At 44.8% G+C, this 18,180-nt stretch overlaps 1 protein-coding gene across 1 annotated transcript in view; it reads left to right on the top strand.

Annotated features, from left to right (window-relative positions):
- Nucleotides 1–18,180, top strand: part of LOC146869070 (E3 ubiquitin-protein ligase TRIM39-like) — a 183,767-nt gene that overhangs the window by 2,034 nt on the left and 163,553 nt on the right. The gene's annotated exons all lie outside the window — the stretch shown is intronic.

The following is an 18,180-nucleotide window of genomic DNA, read 5'->3' as shown; positions in this document are numbered from 1 at the left end:
CCCTACACCCCCCTAGATTTGACTCAACATGATGTACACATGGACCCCTGCCAGCCTTGCGTCTGCGTGCCAGTGTCGCCACATGAGCTCCATACCTTGCCAGGTCCCGGACACCCCCCTAGATTTGACTCAACATGATGTACACATGGACCCCTACCAGCCTTGCGTCTGAGTGCCAGAGTGTCGCCACACGAGCTCCATATCTTGCCAGGCCCCCTACACCCCCTAGATTTGACTCAACACGATGTACACATGGACCCCTGCCAGCCTTGCTTCTGCGTGCCAGTGTCGCCACACGAGCTCCATACCTTGTAAGGCCCCCTACACCCCCCTAGATTTGACTCAACATGATGTACACATGGACCCCGACCAGCCTTGTGTCTGCGTGCCAGTGTCGCCACATGAGCCCCATACCTTGCCAGGCCCCCTACACCCCCCTAGATTTGGCTCAACATGATGTACACATGGACCCCTGCCAGCCTTGCGTCTGCGTGCCAGTGTCGCCACACGAGCCCCATACCTTGCCAGGCTGAGCTGGAGTCTGACAACAGGGAAACCGGTGAAGTCCCATCTTTGATACAACTCCAGAGTCCTGGACAAAGATCGCTCCTTTCTTTGCAGCGGCCTTATGGGGGAAAGGGCTGTAGAATGGTGGCTGCCACTGGACGGACAGCAGCCTCCCTGTTCTTTTGAGGTGGGATCCTGTGACTGCTGGGGGGTGGCATACAGTCCTAGAGTCTGGTCCGTCTCTTCCCAGATTGTTGAGATTCTTAAATCAAGGCATCACTAGAAGTATCTCCTAGCCGTCCATGTTCAAGGCATCACTAGAAGTATCTCCTAGCCGTCTGTGTTCAAGGTATCACTATAAGTATCTCCTAGCCGTCCATGTTCAAGGCATCACTATAAGTATCTCCTAGCCGTCTATGTTCAAGGCATCACTATAAGTATCTCCTAGCCGTCCATGTTCAAGGCATCACTATAAGTATCTCCTAGCCGTCCATGTTCAAGGCATCACTATAAGTACCTCCTAGCCGTCCATGTTCAAGGCATCACTATAAGTATCTCCTAGCCGTCCATGTTCAAGGCATCACTATAAGTATCTCCTAGCCGTCCATGTTCAAGGCATCACTATAAGTATCTCCTAGCCGTCTATGTTCAAGGCATCACTATAAGTATCTCCTAGCCGTCCATGTTCAAGGCATCACTATAAGTATCTCCTAGCCGTCCATGTTCAAGGCATCACTATAAGTATCTCCTAGCCGTCCATGTTCAAGGCATCACTATAAGTATCTCCTAGCCGTCCATGTTCAAGGCATCACTATAAGTATCTCCTAGCCGTCTATGTTCAAGGCATCACTATAAGTATCTCCTAGCCGTCTGTGTTCAAGGTATCACTATAAGTATCTCCTAGCCGTCCATGTTCAAGGCATCACTATAAGTATCTCCTAGCCGTCTATGTTCAAGGCATCACTATAAGTATCTCCTAGCCGTCCATGTTCAAGGCATCACTATAAGTACCTCCTAGCCGTCTGTGTTCAAGGTATCACTATAAGTATCTCCTAGCCGTCCATGTTCAAGGCATCACTATAAGTATCTCCTAGCCGTCTATGTTCAAGGCATCACTATAAGTATCTCCTAGCCGTCCATGTTCAAGGCATCACTATAAGTATCTCCTAGCCGTCCATGTTCAAGGCATCACTGTAAGTATCTCCTAGCCGTCCATGTTCAAGGCATCACTATAAGTATCTCCTAGCCGTCCATGTTCAAGGCATCACTGTAAGTATCTCCTAGCCGTCCATGTTCAAGGCATCACTATAAGTATCTCCTAGCCGTCCATGTTCAAGGCATCACTGTAAGTATCTCCTAGCCGTCCATGTTCAAGGCATCACTATAAGTATCTCCTAGCCGTCCATGTTCAAGGCATCACTGTAAGTATCTCCTAGCCGTCCATGTTCAAGGCATCACTATAAGTATCTCCTAGCCGTCCATGTTCAAGGCATCACTATAAGTATCTCCTAGCCGTCCATGTTCAAGGCATCACTATAAGTACCTCCTAGCCGGCCATGTTCAAGGCATCACTATAAGTATCTCCTGGCCGTCCATGTTCAAGGCATCACTATAAGTATCTCCTGGCCGTCCATGTTCAAGGCATCACTACAAGTATCTCCTAGCCGTCCATGTTCAAGGCATCACTATAAGTATCTCCTAGCCGTCCACGTTCAAGGCATCACTATAAGTATCTCCTAGCCGTCTATGTTCAAGGCATCACTATAAGTATCTCCTAGCCGTCCATGTTCAAGGCATCACTATAAGTATCTCCTAGCCGTCCATGTTCTGGATTCTGAGCTCCTTTTCTAGAAAGCCGAATGGCTGACATATGTCTCAAGGGCTCATATCAGTCACAAAACTAAACATGCACATGGGAGTTGAGTTGTAAATGGGGAAATGCATTTGAGTTTGCAAAGTTTTTTTTGTTTTTTTCCTTTTGTTAACTTCCTTTGATTCTTGTGAACACTGTGGTTATGTCTCTAGTTTGTGAAGTTATATGCCCGCTGGTTAGCATCAAAATCTGGAATTTTGGGCAGCTTTTAAATTGTTTCAAGTTAAAAAAAGTTACCAGTATCCGTACAGTTTTAAAGTTACCTCAGGAGGAAACCGCGCACCCCTTTTTCAGCGCTAGCTAGCATTTGGGATGAAACGCAGCCCCTCTGTGGGAGGAAAACCATGCTAGAGAGTAAGACCCAAACCAGGGAGACTCATACTTGGGATTTTGTCCGATTTTGCTCCTCTGGTGCTTGAACCATTGATGGCGAACACATATACATTCCACTCATACTTTATTGTCCCTTATTCAGGGTCCTTCAGCCATTGATGACTCTGGCTTTGGAACCCTTAGCTCTTTGGCTTCCGCTTTGTTATTTGCATCTTTAATCCATCTCAGAATAGTTTAGTTTTAGCTGCTTTCTATTAGTTTTTTGGGTGTATCCTTCTAAGGCCACTGGAATTCATGACATTTGAAAAGTACACTCTGTCATCACACACTTATTTCATATTTTTTCCTTGCATTGTACAAACAAAATAATATTTTGGGGGGTTTTGCACTGCAGCGGCATTTTTGAGTTGCTTTTGTCAGGACTCGAATGCAAGCGTCACATTTATTGGCATTGTCAGTGCTGGTTTTTAATTTAATAATGCACACACCACCAACTAAAAATCCTGTGGCTCAAGCCAACCTTGTCAATTGCAACGTCATTGCCTTTAGAATGCCTTATGGTATTTGAGGGGAAAGTTGTATAAGTTAAAGGCTGCTTTTGTAAACCTGCATGAAAAACAACGGATCTCTGCTTCCTGCACCTTCAAGGGTGAGCAGGCACCAGGCCAGGAGGAGCTTTCTTGTTCTGTAAGACCCCTTGGGCACAACCTTGGTTGCGCTTGTTTTATAATGGACATGTTCCGTTATTCCTTAAACTATGCGTGCTGAGCTCGTGGCCACATCTGCGGAAATCCACGTACTAATGTGTGCTCGTCGAAAAACATTAACAGTAGTAGAGGATACAGTACTATTGTTGCTGCGTTTAGTCACCCGAGGAAAACGGTAACAAAATTACAGTAGCTTTAAATGGATTTTCACTTTGACAGGTAGGAAGTGTGAGGTATTTAACTGCAAACACCGCTGTAGCCTTGAGGGTGGCAGGAGTTGAATAGGTTGCCATTCCACACTTGTCAAAAAGGGTCATGCCTGTAGTGCACCGCGTACACTCGGGAAGTAACAATGAACTGGAATTTACAAAGTGTCTTTTGCATGAAAGTACTCAATGCTGCCGGACACGCTGCGATTGTGCAAGGCTCGCGCCTACACGGATATCCGAGGAAACTCGCACGAGCCTTTTAGTACACTGTGGATTACTCGTGCGTACCCGGTCTTTATACATCGGAAACCTGCATCAGACAAATCTTCACAAACACATCTACCAACCAGAGCACGGATATCCCACTTAAGTGGCTATTCACGATCTTGCAAGAGCACTTACGATGCACCATCTCTAGCAAATGCAACGGTACATTATTATACGTGCACGCCAATGAGGTGATTTATGCATAACATTTTAGAACAAGCGCGGCCTGTCATGGGACGGACAGAAGATGTGCACGCGGGGACTGCCTTTACTGGCGGCGAAAAAAAAAAAAAGTCCCCAGTGTATCACACCGCCAGTAAAGCATCCAATCCCCGCATGCGCATCTTCTGTCTCGTTTGTCTCCCTGCGTGCATGCTGGAATCGTATCGATTCCAAAAGGCCTCTGCATGGCAGAGCAGCACATGCGCTGCTTTCGCCAGGCCGAGATCTAAAAACTGTCTGTGTGTGCCCGTGAAGCTGTCTCAGCCCGGGCTGACACCCACGAAGAGGGGTGGGGGTGGCTGAAGCCCTTTGAGCCCTATGGGTGTTGTGCGCCTGGTCAGAGGCCGGGACAAGCTACGTGCTACTCTCCATTCGAGAAGCTGCCCAGCAGCACAAGGTGAGTATACATTAGTTCTAGAGATGGGGTAGTCCAGCCTCATACTGTGCTTCTGGTTGCCAACTGGCATGACCAATAGTTTATTATCCCAGCCGGTACAGAACTTGAGAAAATAACTACTGTGTGTGTTTTTGTTTTACCCCGTCTCAGTACACACTTTAACCAGTAAATATGAGACGACAGCGCTTTTAAAATGTCACACAGCTGCTGTAATGATCCCTGACTGATGATAAAAGTAAACAAAGACAGAAAGGCCCTGAACACAGACTATTTTCTATCAAGGTGTGTGTGGGCCTTTGCAGAATATTACAACGTGAACAAATGGCCGGTATTTTTCTCTGAGAAAGGTGTCAACCCTAACTGTGCTCCCCACTGGAGCACAAGAGTATAAGGAGTGTGTGCTTCTAGTCTGAGCCAGAGGCTGGGGAAGGATACGCAGCGCTCCCCACTGGAGCACAAGAGTATAAGGAGTGTGTGCTTCTAGTCTGAGCCAGAGGCTGGGGAAGGATACTCAGTGCTCCCCATTCCAGAGGCTGCAGAGGAGCACACCGTGTGTATACAATACGTCTGGGGAAGGTGTAGATCCGCCTCTCACATAAGGTTGGGTGGAGCTTGCAAAGTGGAACTCCGCGGAGTTTCACAGAGATACTAGAAAACTCAGAGAAATTCTGTGGAGTTCCGTGACCTGGCGGAGTTACCCCCCCCCCTCCCCGTCCAGGTAAAGCCCCAGCCCCTCACCCCCCCCCCCCCCTCCCGCATAGTCTAAGTAAGGAACTAAAGAAAACTTACCCTCCTCCCAGATCGGTGTCCTCTGTCCTGCACCTGCTGCTGGGCCTTGTCCACTTCCGCTGCTCCGGGAGAATTACACTGTTCCGGGAGGATTGCAGGAAGAACTGTAATTCTCCCGGAGCAGCGGAAGTGGTGCCAGGCCCAGCAGCAGGAGCAGGACAGGGGACACTGATCTGGGATGAAGGTAAGTCTACCACTACTGCACCGGTGAACTCCGCTCCACTGCGTAGGTGGAGTTTGGGAAAACGTTGCACTCCAAACAGAGTGCGGAGTTACTAAAACTCTGCAAACTTTGCTGGCGGAGCGGAGTTCACCGCCTGCCCTTACTCCCACAGTACTTCCCTTCAGTGGTGCTGGAACAGTATCCAGAGTGGGGGTGCTCCCATCAATGTTTCATCACTAAAGTCATAGGGATTGTGAAAAAGCCAAGCTTCACACAAAGAACAAGTGTAGCAAATGAGCCAGACCCATTCAGCAGGGGAGTGGTAAGGGTGTGGTGTGTAGCTGGTGGTGCATTTTGGAGCACATTGTCACAAATATATTACTAAAGCATGGGGTGGTAGTGTGCTGTCACATGAAGACAGCATGTTTCCAATTGAAATGGCCACTAAAACGGCACAGAACGAAACTAAATTCAGTAGATTAAGATACCATCTAAAACGCAACTGGTCAACCGGAATGTCAAACACGGATTCAAACTAGGGGATCTCAAACTACTGTTTACTTATAAAGCAACCCTTGTGTAATTTTTCATGACAGCCTTTAGTATATAATCATAAAACAAACGACGGCATTTAAAACACACAGAGTTAACAACATACCCCACAATACTGAAACCATGTTATCTCTTTTTACATTTTTTTTTAGTGACACTGGGTTTTAATGAACCCGCTTTGAGGAAAACTTGCTTCTCCATCTGCCTCTACATCGCTCTCCAGCTCTTTGCTGCTGCCCTCCACCCTGTCCTCCTTGTTACTTCCTCCGACCCACACTCTCTTTCCGTTGTCCGTACCTTCTCCTCCCCCACTGCCCTGTATATTGCTTTCCATCCAGCTGAACGCTGACCCCCCCCCCCCACCATATTACTTTTACAACACTCTGGCCAGCCTCGTTGCTCGGCCCCACCATCCTGCAATTTGCAATGCAACAGGTCTTGCATTTTAGAAACTTTGACCTATTGGAATTGTAAATGAAATGGCCTTTTAGGTGTGTTTTAAACACATAAACAAAAGGCATTGTCATTTAGAATGCCAATAGGTTAAAATCTCGCAATTGCGAGACCTATTACATTGCAAATGTTTGTTTTAAAGAGTGCCAGCAAACACAGACTCTGCTCTTTGGGGGCCGGGCGATTCCAGCAATAGTCAGAGTGGAGCTGCAGGGGCTCTAAGAAGAGGTGAAATACAACAAAGCCTTATTAACAAGTAAATGGTCTTTTAAAGACCTGTGAAGTACTCGGGTGTGGCTGTGTGTGTGCCTGTGATGTGATGTTTCCCGCCGGTCTGTAGTCAGAGGGTTGAGCCAAGGCCAGGGAGCTCAGGCCTGGTCTCCGCTCTCGCAGCACAGCGCACAAATGCTCGCCGCCAGGTTGGCGCTATATGTAATTGATGCATGCATACCTACACGGACGGGTGACTGGCGCCAAAGGGGGGCTTTGATCTGACAGCTCGGGGGTGAGAGTCAGAATTAAAGCCAGCGACAGATGTGACCCCAGGCCCAGTGGTGGGACACACACCCCACGAAGCAGCAAATTCAGAGCGAAAACGAGTTTGCTTTTACATTGTACAGGGAGAGGGGGGATGTGGGGGGAGCTGTCTTTGGGCTGCTGACAGTGACATGTAGACGCAGTACGTGTGCACTGCCCGAGGCACAGAGCTAGAAACAGACAGACAGATGGAGATAGAGACAGAGATAGACAGGGACAGACTGACAGATAGAGGAAGAGACAGATAGAGGCAGAGACAGATAGAGGTGGGCAGACAGATAGAGGCAGAGACATGGACAGATAGAGGCAGAGACAGATAGAGACCGAGACAGACCGCGATAGAGACAGAGGCATCTCCATTACGAGTAATTCCATAATTTACTACATGTGAGTATTCTTTCCTTGTGTAAACACATTTCATTTTTCAAAATTGATTGCTGCTCGGATATTGACCACTTTCTCAAGGTGACTGGTATCCACTAGGACTCTTCTCCGTCCTCAAGCAAAGAATCTAATTCCTCCTTCACACACAGCAGTTGTGTAAGAGATAGAATGGTCTGCTGATAAAGGATATCCAGGTGCAGTGCACACTCCTCTGCTGGTAATCGTATACAAGATTGGGAGAAATTCAACAAGAAACCTCTTCAGCTGTATCCTAACACCACTTCCAACACAGCACCATTTACTTGTTCGACAAACAATGAAATTCAATGAATCACTCAGGTCCTCAAATAGAGAAAAAAAAGATCAACTGAGAATTACGAGTGATAAAGAAAAATCCATGTCATCTACCACAAGTGGTGAAACGCAAGAAGATGAGACAAAAAAACAAAAAAGAGGTTTGGGCAGTAAAAAAAAAGGAATGCTATGATCAATTCAGCTTGAGCTGTATACGCAAGCCACAGTAAATGTTTGAAGGAAGTTTGGAAAACTATCAACCCTATAGAAAGAGGAAGTTTCTCTGCAAACAACTCTGACATCTTTACAGGGGTAACTTACCTCCGCTCGCAGTACATTCCAGAGTAGCACGATACCAATGTTCTTGCTGGCAGAGAAGACAAACGGTGTCATTCTCCAGAAAAGTTAGTCCTTCTTTAGGAGCGAGGTCAACGACAAGAAGTATTTTCTGCGCACATCAGAATAACAACGTCTTGATGGCTTCTAAAGAAAGACAATTGACAAAAATAAGACTAAAAAGCTGTGCAGAGGGAGCTCCAGGATCCAATGGGCCTCCTCAAGTTCTTTTAAAACAAACCCTACATTCTGGTCGTCAAAATTGGTGTTGATGTATAATCGCGTCTTGGAAAATGAGCAAATACCAGACTCCTGGAGGGAGGGCAATCCTACACTCAATATTTACAGGTCAACTCAAGCAGACGATCTATGGTAACACATCAATCATCATAAATTCTGTAGAGAACTAATCCTCAAAATTCCTTTTCCAACATGTCATGATCAATCATGTGCCCTATAAAATGCCCATTATGTTGTGGGACGTTACCTGAATTTATAAAGCGCAAACAATTACCCGATGGTGTCAAGGGGCTGGCACCATGGAAGAGGAAACCAAGGAAACCTGATGGCAATTACTTACGGAGTGCCACATTTTTAAGGCTTTTATGAAATTTAGTAGGTTATAAATGGATCTGATGTGGGGCAGAAGCATATTCCATTCCTTGGCTGTGGTGTTGACAAAATGTCTGCATCCCCAATTTGGCCTTTTATACCACTGGATTACCAGTTGCCCACAGCCACTGGACCGGAGGTTCCTGCCTGGAAGGTACCACTTGAAAGATTTTTGCAGACAGTCTTGGCCAATCCCATGGAGAGCCTTATGGGCCACGCAGAGGGCTTTGCATTTTGCCTGACAGGAAGCCAGTGAAGCTGTTTGATGGCAAGGGCAACAGAATTGTGTCTGGGTATCCTAGTAAGGGCTCTGGCTGCCGCATTTTGTAATACCTGAAATTTATTGAGATGTTGTTCCTGCATGTTTAGGTATAGAGCATTGCAGTAAACTAGTTTGGCCAATACAAGAACAGAGATAACTGTTCTCAGGGCACAGATTGGAATACAGCCAAGTATATTTTTAAGCTTTCACAGGACAAAGAAAGTGGATGTGGTGACCTCCCTGATCTGTGGTTTGAAAGTCTGGTTAGTGTCCAAAACCGCACCCAGATTTCTGACGTTCTTTACTGGAGCGGGAAGGGATGTTGCAGGGATTCTGCTCATGCACAGAAATATGTGCAGGAAACCAGGACCTCAGTGAATTGTGGTGTACCAAAAACTCACCTCAGAACCCAGAACCCCTATCCGACCAGCATCAGTGTCCCATTCGTTATCCGTATTATCTTGGAGGTCCCAATGTATAGACAACCCAGAACAAGCGACTTAAAGTACTCTCAGGAATGGTGGGAAGTAGAAATACATGTTCGTTATTATTCTCATATTTGTCCACAACAAGAGTAAACAAAGACACGGTAAAGTTTAAGGAGTTTATTTTATAAACCTTGTGTCCTAAGATGCAGTACTTTGGCTAACATAAGCAGGCAAACGATTAAAATCAAAACCATCAGCACTGTTACAATACCATAGAAAATGAAAGGAGAAATCATAATACAAATGATAGTGGAATACAACCACCTTCCTTTCGCTAGTAAACTAATATTATACTAATAAAAGGTCTCTAGGCTTGAATGGGGAACCCCATACCGTAAAGATCAGCTTAGTGGGATCACATCACAGGATCAGGTGTGCTCTGCTCCTGGGAAAGCTCTTCTTCAGAATGTGTGTAAAGCATGCAGACTGCAATATTAAAAGCATTCGACTTTCAGGTATTTGCAGCTGCGTGCGTGTTATGGCTAAATAGTGGGTCGATCAACCTGAATTCAAAAACATGCATTGTCTGGCGACCCAGACTGTTTCTGTACACAATGTTCAGACCAAGGTCGCAGCTCACGGCTAGGGATGTGAACAACAGACAGTTCTCATGCGAGCAAGCAGTTTTCAAATAACAACATGTAACTGCAGTGTCGTGTGCAAAAGCAGCAAAAGTGGCAAGATGGCTTTCTAACATCTAACGCGGTTATGCTAACTTAGCAATGTATGTAAAGGGCAGCCCTCACTACACCCCCCTTTGATCGGACCACTAGCCAATAGAGATACAATCAGGGAACGCAGAGTTCAAGTTCGATAGAACGGAATCAAGTGCGCTAGTTGGAAATCCATATAAAGGGCAGTGAAAGTTCGAAGAGAAAAAACCAAGAAAAGGAAAAAAAAAATTCGAATGGGAAGATTAATGGCCAGGCTCAGAGAGCCTCAATGACGGAAAAAAAATGTAAAGAAAAAAATCTGTGCAACGAAAAGTCGGATGACCTCCAGTTAATCCATCAACGTGTATAGCAACGGCTTCCAAGAGGAAATCATTGGAATGTTCTGCAAAAGTGTCTGCCATCCAATTCAATAAGGGAAACGAACATACATGTTCCTCAACAATCGGAGCCTCTAGTACCATCAGAGGACAACCGACGTGTACTTCAAGATAACTTCTTGCCAGAAAGTCATATGCAGCCGTACCGATGTCCCAATTTCCTAGGACTCCATGTGCCGCTCCACAGGCAATAATCCTGACACCAGAACAGTTCAACTCATGAGCCACTAAGGGACTCATTAGTCGATCATAATCCGGGAAGGGAGACACCGAGTTTGACAAGCACAAATCCAGAGCCCATTGGAAGGGACAATCTAGGCAGTGAAAGACAGGTTGTACACACGTAAAGTAGGAAAACCGGAAGGACAATCCATAGGCTATGCTTAAAGTTGCCAATGGTAATGTACCATAGTATTGAAGCATCCGGTCACGGAGATGTAGCAGCCGAGGCAGGCTGTCGTGTGACACAAATCGTGCATCCATTGCGAAGTAAGCAGATTAACAACAGCACTCCTGCTACGAGGGCCAGAATCAACGGGAGACCGCCAAAGACGCTGGAAAAAATAGAATGAAAAAATGCCGGGATCACACCAAAAATAGTTTGGAAGGAGGCCACGAGGCCAGAGCCCACAATTTTGAAAAAATGTGCCAAGCCACTTGTTGATAAGGCATTAAAGATAGATCAGGGCCCCAAAATGCAGGGGGAGATCAGTATTCAAAAGCGCCTGCACCTCGGTGCGCGTATTTGCTACGTGAAGGACAAATGTTTCTCGGGAAGAAGTCAGCGCGACTTCTTTTTGAGACAATAGAGCCCTTATTCTGCTCATCTTGTTGAACTCTGCTTTCAAGGTTGGAATGGAAGGCCAGATGGATACATCCAGCCGTCCATGCGGGGGTGGGAAAAGGACGTTGTTACAGCAGACCACTCTCTGTGATACAGTCACTATGTAGGGAATTCCCACTAACATCCCACAGCAAGCTTCATTATTTAAGAGTAAATAACTACCGTTAGCCAGCAATGTGAAAGAGGGTGTAATAACTGGTACAGGAATCCCTTTCAGGACGCAAGCTAAATTAGGAGCGTGCACATTGCATGCGCCATGCAATTGAATGTGCCTACACACCACAGAGTGATCAGGTGTGGAAGTGCATTCTTCACCCTTTAAGTAGACTTCTTTACCGTCTCTAGTACACCTGTATGTAAATGGGAGTGACCAAACTTCATGCAGGAAGGCAGTACCCAGTTGTTCATATCTACCTACGGCATAATGTTTCATGCATGAACTGAATTTAAACAAAGGAAACGGCAATGTGATTAACCCGTGGATAAGCCACACAGCAGAATTCAATTTGGCTACTGAGAAAGGTAAAGGTTCTAACTTTTCAATATGCAGCAATGAGTATGTTGCATCTTTCATGGACATAAATTGTTGTTTTGCAGTTAGATTAAAGGGAAGAAACAAAGATGAAATATTCATGTAGTCCCATGGGACTTTCCCAGCCTTTAACGTTTGCAATGTCCATGCAAACTGCATTACAGAACGAAATTGATTTTGACCATGATACAAAACAGACACGTCGTCCTGTACAATATCAACAACAGAAGAAACAATATTGTCTAAAGTGTAAATTCTGGAAGAAAGGGTGTTAATGCTATTATCTATAACAGCTAGTACTTTTTCCATATTGGCTTGATCAATAGCCCTCAATCTGGAAGCAGCTTCAATTTGTGACAATTTCAAAATTTCGTTATAAACAGCATACACCCATCTTTTGGACCTGCCACCCACAGGACCTTTAACAAAATCATTCAAATCTATTTTGTCATGTAATTTAGATAAATGAAGTTTAACAGACGCCAGGGCGGAATGTTGCAGCCAAGATTGGCACAACTTCCCTACAGAGTAGGTAGTAACTGAATGAGAAGATTCAAAACGAGGATCCACCCGAACTTGCGTATATCCAGGTCTTAAACCCAAAAAACGATGCTGACAGGAATCTGAGCTCGTCTGCCATATTAACCATCCTTCCGGATCTAATTTGGAAATATTGAAGGATGTATTAGAGATAGATGACTGCAACGCATTAAGTGACAGATCTGTATGATTATCCCAATTCGGATAAGCACCCAGATCCGGAGTAGAGGGAAAATTTAGTTTTTTCGATGTAGCCAATCCAAGGCAGGTGGTTTGGAAGATTGTTGAATTTAAAAACAAAATGTGATTTGGTATAAGGCAGGCACGATGCAAAGCTTCTCTTCCTTGTACCTGCCACGGTTTGGAGCCCCAAACCAATTTAAGATCAATAGCAGCCTTCCACAGATCATAACCTCTGATTGCCAAATCATCCATAAAGGATTTAGAATATAATAGTTTTGTGTGTGTCAGTCTAACCTTTGAGGCAGATTCAGCTGCCACTTTGAAATAAAAGGAGGCAGGATTTGAAACACTGAAATCAGAAAAATATGTGAATTTGTCCACCAACGTGGTGGAGCTACCCTGGATTGGCGTTGGACAATGTTCCCATTGGGTAAAATTTACAAAATTTCGAAACGTATTGGCTTTATATAGGAAATGATTGCCATAATGTTGATAGAAAAACTGTTCACCGTAATTAGCAGTGTCTAAATACAAATCCTCTGCCTCAAACGCAGCACAATATTTCAAATCAGAAAATAGTGCTTCTATGGCCTGAACATCCCAATCATCAGAACGGATGTTTTGTGTAACTACATCCCCCATAGAAACACGAAATACATTTGGTACATTGATAACCTCAGTTGGACCATGTATCTGAAATTTAACAGCATCCCACTGTGGAAATGTGGATTTTCCTGGTCAGTTATGTCCCCTATCTTGGACCCCAACGGTTCTATATGCATGTTACAAGTACATGTATGTTCCCTCCAGTTCCAGTTTCTAAGACGCAAACATATGTGTGTCTACCGTCAACATGTTCTCTGTCAGATCCGCCATCTATGGGCTGGATATTCGATTCCTAGGTATGAAAGGCCACCGACTTTATATGGCTAAGTTACTCCATTTTTACAGTTCAGGCGAGTAGGCCCGATTCTGTCCTCAAAGCCTTTCCCTGCTCTCTGTCTCTGACAGCTTCAGCTTGAGCTCGCATCTGTATCCATGAACTTTGTCCTACTCCCTGTGCAGCTAACGGTGCCTGCCTCGGCCAGTTTTCGCATGCCTGCCAAGAAACTGTATTTCACCTTCGAATTATCTATTTTGCTCTTCAGCCGATGCATTCTTGCCTAGTAGTTTAAGTAAACATTCTTCCAGTTACCAAGCAAAAGGCCAGGCTTCTCCGTCCTCCTGCAAGTGATTCATAGCCCTGTTGCCATGGAAAGTTTTCTGCCCCTCGCATCTCATATAGACACTTAGACGCTTGTACACGCACATAGTCAGTATAGAATAGATTCTGTCCGAGAGTCTCTTCCTTGTGGATAACATAGTTCTTTAAACATAGGATGTTAGATATGATTTGGGATTAGGTTGACATAACCCCAGACTTCTCGTCTCCACATGTAGAGCTAAATGTCAAGTCCCCTTCACCCCCTAGTTACACGTCAATTACACGTCATGCTGCCGCGCGCGCATCTATGCCAAGTATTATCTTATAGATCCACCTATGTCTGATAATCCTAACCAATCATGTTTCTTTTATTCCTTATTACGCCTAGTTTCGATTATGTCACTATCACGTCATTTTTCTTATCAAATGTTACGCCTTCTACATTCGTTTCATTGTAATGAACTTATTATAAAAATACATGTCTGTTAATAAATTATTGTACTTCACTTCCTGAACCCTCGTGGTGACGGAACCTGAAGGCCGCCACTCGAGTCGGCCATTTTGAATGGAATAAAGCCCATTAGAGAACCTCTTATACCACGGATTCTGCCTCTTGTTATTTTGAGCTATTTTACTTTATTTTAAGACTCCGTACGAAATTCAGTCAGGTAATATTTATTTTATTTACCACATAATGGCGCCCGAATAGGGACACTTTCTCATCTCACGCGCCGGCGGTGCGTTGCAGGCCCGGTCTCCTGCCACAGCTGGACGGACCATAAACGCGTACCAGCAGGATTTCCTGTAAGCTCCCTCCGGTCAAGCGGGGGCGACTGAGGCTGCGATCAACCCAGACGAGGCGGTGAGAAGTGCGAAGTATCCCGACCAGAGCCTAGCTGAGAGAGCAAGATCCGAGGTATACAGAGGCCCACCAGGTTTTCCGAAATCCCGATGTGCAGAGGGTCCGATGTCCACAGTCGTCGAGTCCTGTCCATTCTCTGAGGCCTTCCGTTTCAAGGAGCTACTCGGTGAGTACCATCGCCGGGGAGGCGTGTTGACGTGCACATAGGTTGTGCCGGTCAAGACGGATTTGGGTACACAAATCCGGTCTGCACTGTTTAGCAGTGTATATGTACTGTTTAGCAGTATATCAAGTATTCCGAAGTATTCAGTTATTGTCAAGAATTCAGCGTGGTGATTAGTTAAGCAGACTGTCATCATTGTCGACCATTATTAAATGTTTAATGTTTAATGTTTAAAGTATTCAGAAAATGTCTTGCATATTGTGGTATGAATGACTGTTCATTGTTCACTGTTCATTATTGTGTTTCTCGTATTAAGTAAGTTCAAGAGTAAGTATCAGATCAGTTGTTAATATGCCGCTCTTCTCGAAGTTAAGACAGATTACCACCAGAAAAGGGGTGCTTGAAGAAGCAGTTCCTATTCCTCCTAGAGACACTCCAGGACATTTCATGTACCATAAACATGGCTTAGATGCCATATTGTTTCTTGATCTATGGGTAGATTATACCAAGGGATTACCGGAAAGTCAAAGGTGGCCCGCAACGGGAACCTGGGATGCAGAGTGCATCATGAAAGTGGAGGAAGAGTTATGGAAAAGAAAGGTCAGACAGTCACAGAAAGACGCTATCGAGTTATGGCGTAAAGAATCTCATAGACGAACAGAAAAAGCACGTAGACAAGAAGAGAGGAGTAAAGAAAGTTCAAATAAAGTTCAAGAAAATCTATTAATTGAGGAAGGGATCCGAGTGAAATCAGAACAAGTAAATAGACAAAGTAATGCTCTTATGAATGGTATGTATCCCCTTCTAGCCGAAGGACTACCTAAGGCTGCTCCAGAGATGCCAAAAGACTTGCCACCCCCATTATTTCCAATTAAGGTACATCCAAAAGGGCATCCCAGAACCGCAGAAGATGTTTTTCTTTCCTCATATCTAGATGACGCAGCCCCCGAGTATGCTAACGCCACACCACATAGACCGTCTGGCGGAGGGGTTCAACGTCAGGATCAGGTATCTGTCCCCGTGCAACAGCAAGTCCCGACGCAAGCTTCGGCAAGCACATCTGTTTCCGCATCTGTCTCCGCAGTCGACTCTACAGGGGTAACAACACCCATAGTTGCTGTGTCACGTTCAACGAACCCATTCACACCCGACGCCCCAGATGGGGCCACGGGAGGTGCTAGCAGTACTTTTACACCACCTAGAATAAATAAACTTGTCTTTCAAGAGTCAGCACATTCACGTACACCTAAGTTCGTAAGTGAACGTGCGCTTAAGGAACTCCTTGTAAATTGTAGATATGACCCGGTGGTTGGTAAAGAGGATGAAATGGTTCTGGCATCATTACGTATCAGGCGAGCCGCAGAGTATTTAGCAAGGTTACCAGGGATGATTACGCATCTGGATAACATATATCATTTTGTTCAAACAGGACGAGATCCAGGATGTATTAACAGAGCTATGGAATTCCAGAAAGTAGAGATACAGGGGGAACTGTTGCGTTTTCTCATAAACTGTGTGATCAGAAATCAAGATCGTCCGGGGGTAGACCCGAATGCAATGCTTACTCTTACAAGATGGAGTCAGAATATATCAGAAGGGAGACACGATAAGCAAAATTGTATAATAGCCATGTGCCGAAAAATCCGTAAAGAAATAGAACGTATTCATGAAGAGAGATTGGGAACAGACGAGTTTGAGCAAGATGAAGTGTCCGAATCAGAGAATTCCGCAAGACAGTCAGAAACCATAGCCTATGTAGGCAGAGGAAGATCCTGTGAAAATACTAGATGTTTTTCTGATCCCATACATTCTGTATGTCCAAATAATAGCAGAACGTATCCAACGCCTGTAATAAATCTGAAGTCTCCTGAACATTCGTTTCAAGCCGCAGATAAAATACTACGAGAACGAAGGGGTTACCACCTCCTCGATTCCATGGATGAGCAAGAATTAGCCAGATCAGCCGTTCACTGGATCGTTAGTCCTGAAAAATATGGTGATGAGACCGTAGCACACACGTTTCTCAATCTCAGTACAGATGAACAACGTTTAGCTGGAATCTATATGATTCAGCAACTCCTCATATTATATAAGAGCCAACATGCTGATCCTGGTCCTTTACCTGATATATTAACGGAACTACTCACGAACAGATGGAGAGGTTCTAGTAACAAGTTAATTAAAGAGATATTAGTGTCACGTAAACAGTATGTCCTTTTTGTAAGTCCGGATTCTCTCTCGCTGCCCCATAGAGAAAGAACGCCGTACTATATGGATAGACAAAATCCTTTACGAGAAGTGCACCCAATAAAAGGCGAAGACAATGAGTTTCACCGTGTATTTGTTTACACACCTATATCAAAAATGGAATTATTAGAAATGAAGAAAGTAGTACCTAGCCATGATAAAGACCCAGCGGGTTTCCACCGAGAAATTAAAGACATGTTACTGATGGGAGAGTACACCTTTCCTGATATTATGACGATATTAAAGGTGCTTTTGCCTGCTGGCATTTATGAAAAACTGAAAGAAAAAGAGTGGGAAGTGGGAGACCAAAAGATAGACTGGACAGCATTAGCAGAGGAAGAAAGGGGCCGAACTGCAGGTTCGGGGCTCGGGGATAAAGTTAAACTGTTACCAGGTTTACTAGTACAGGTACTGCCACGTTTATTAACTACAAAAAAGGAAGATTGGGGTGCAATCACAGCCTGCAAACAAAAGCAAGATGAAGACACAAGCGATTATTATGCTCGATTTGAAAAATGTTTTGGTATAAATAGTGGTATAAAAGCAAGTAGTGACTCATATCCACATTTATTTGTGACAAAATTAGTGGAAAATGCATTACCTCCAGTAAAGAATAGAATATTGAAATTCGAGAGTACCTGGCAAAGTAACACTCCGTCGCAAATGCTACAAATGTTACAGTATCATCACAATAGAATTAGGGATGAACAAGAACACGAGCATAAACGCATGAAGGATACAAAAATGAAAATGCTAGTTTCTCAGACAGTACCAGCAGATGGTCACAAAAAGGGTGTGACACATTCTGGTGATTCTGCAGTTCCTGTAAAAGGAACCTGCAATTACTGTAAACAACTGGGCCATCATGTACACGATTGTCCGGTCCTAAAACGTAATATAGCTACAGGCATTACAAAGGAGAGACCACGATTAGTTAGACAAGATCAGAATGAACAAGGAGCTATGCAGCATGGACAGTCCATGCCAGCCTCACAGCAACCCATACAGTTTGTGCCAGCTGCACCACCGTTGCCTGCTACTGCCACACAAACCGCAACACGACAACTGTATCAGACTGCACAGTATGAATACCCTGAATACCAGCGTTACGCATGAACCAGCCTAGAGAGGGAAGTTGACTTACCACTTATCGAGATTCCTGTAGATCA

Source organism: Triturus cristatus, chromosome 1_1, assembly GCF_964204655.1.
Source record: "Triturus cristatus chromosome 1_1, aTriCri1.1, whole genome shotgun sequence".
NCBI lineage: Eukaryota > Metazoa > Chordata > Amphibia > Caudata > Salamandridae > Triturus > Triturus cristatus.
This window is presented reverse-complemented; position numbering and strand designations above follow the sequence as displayed.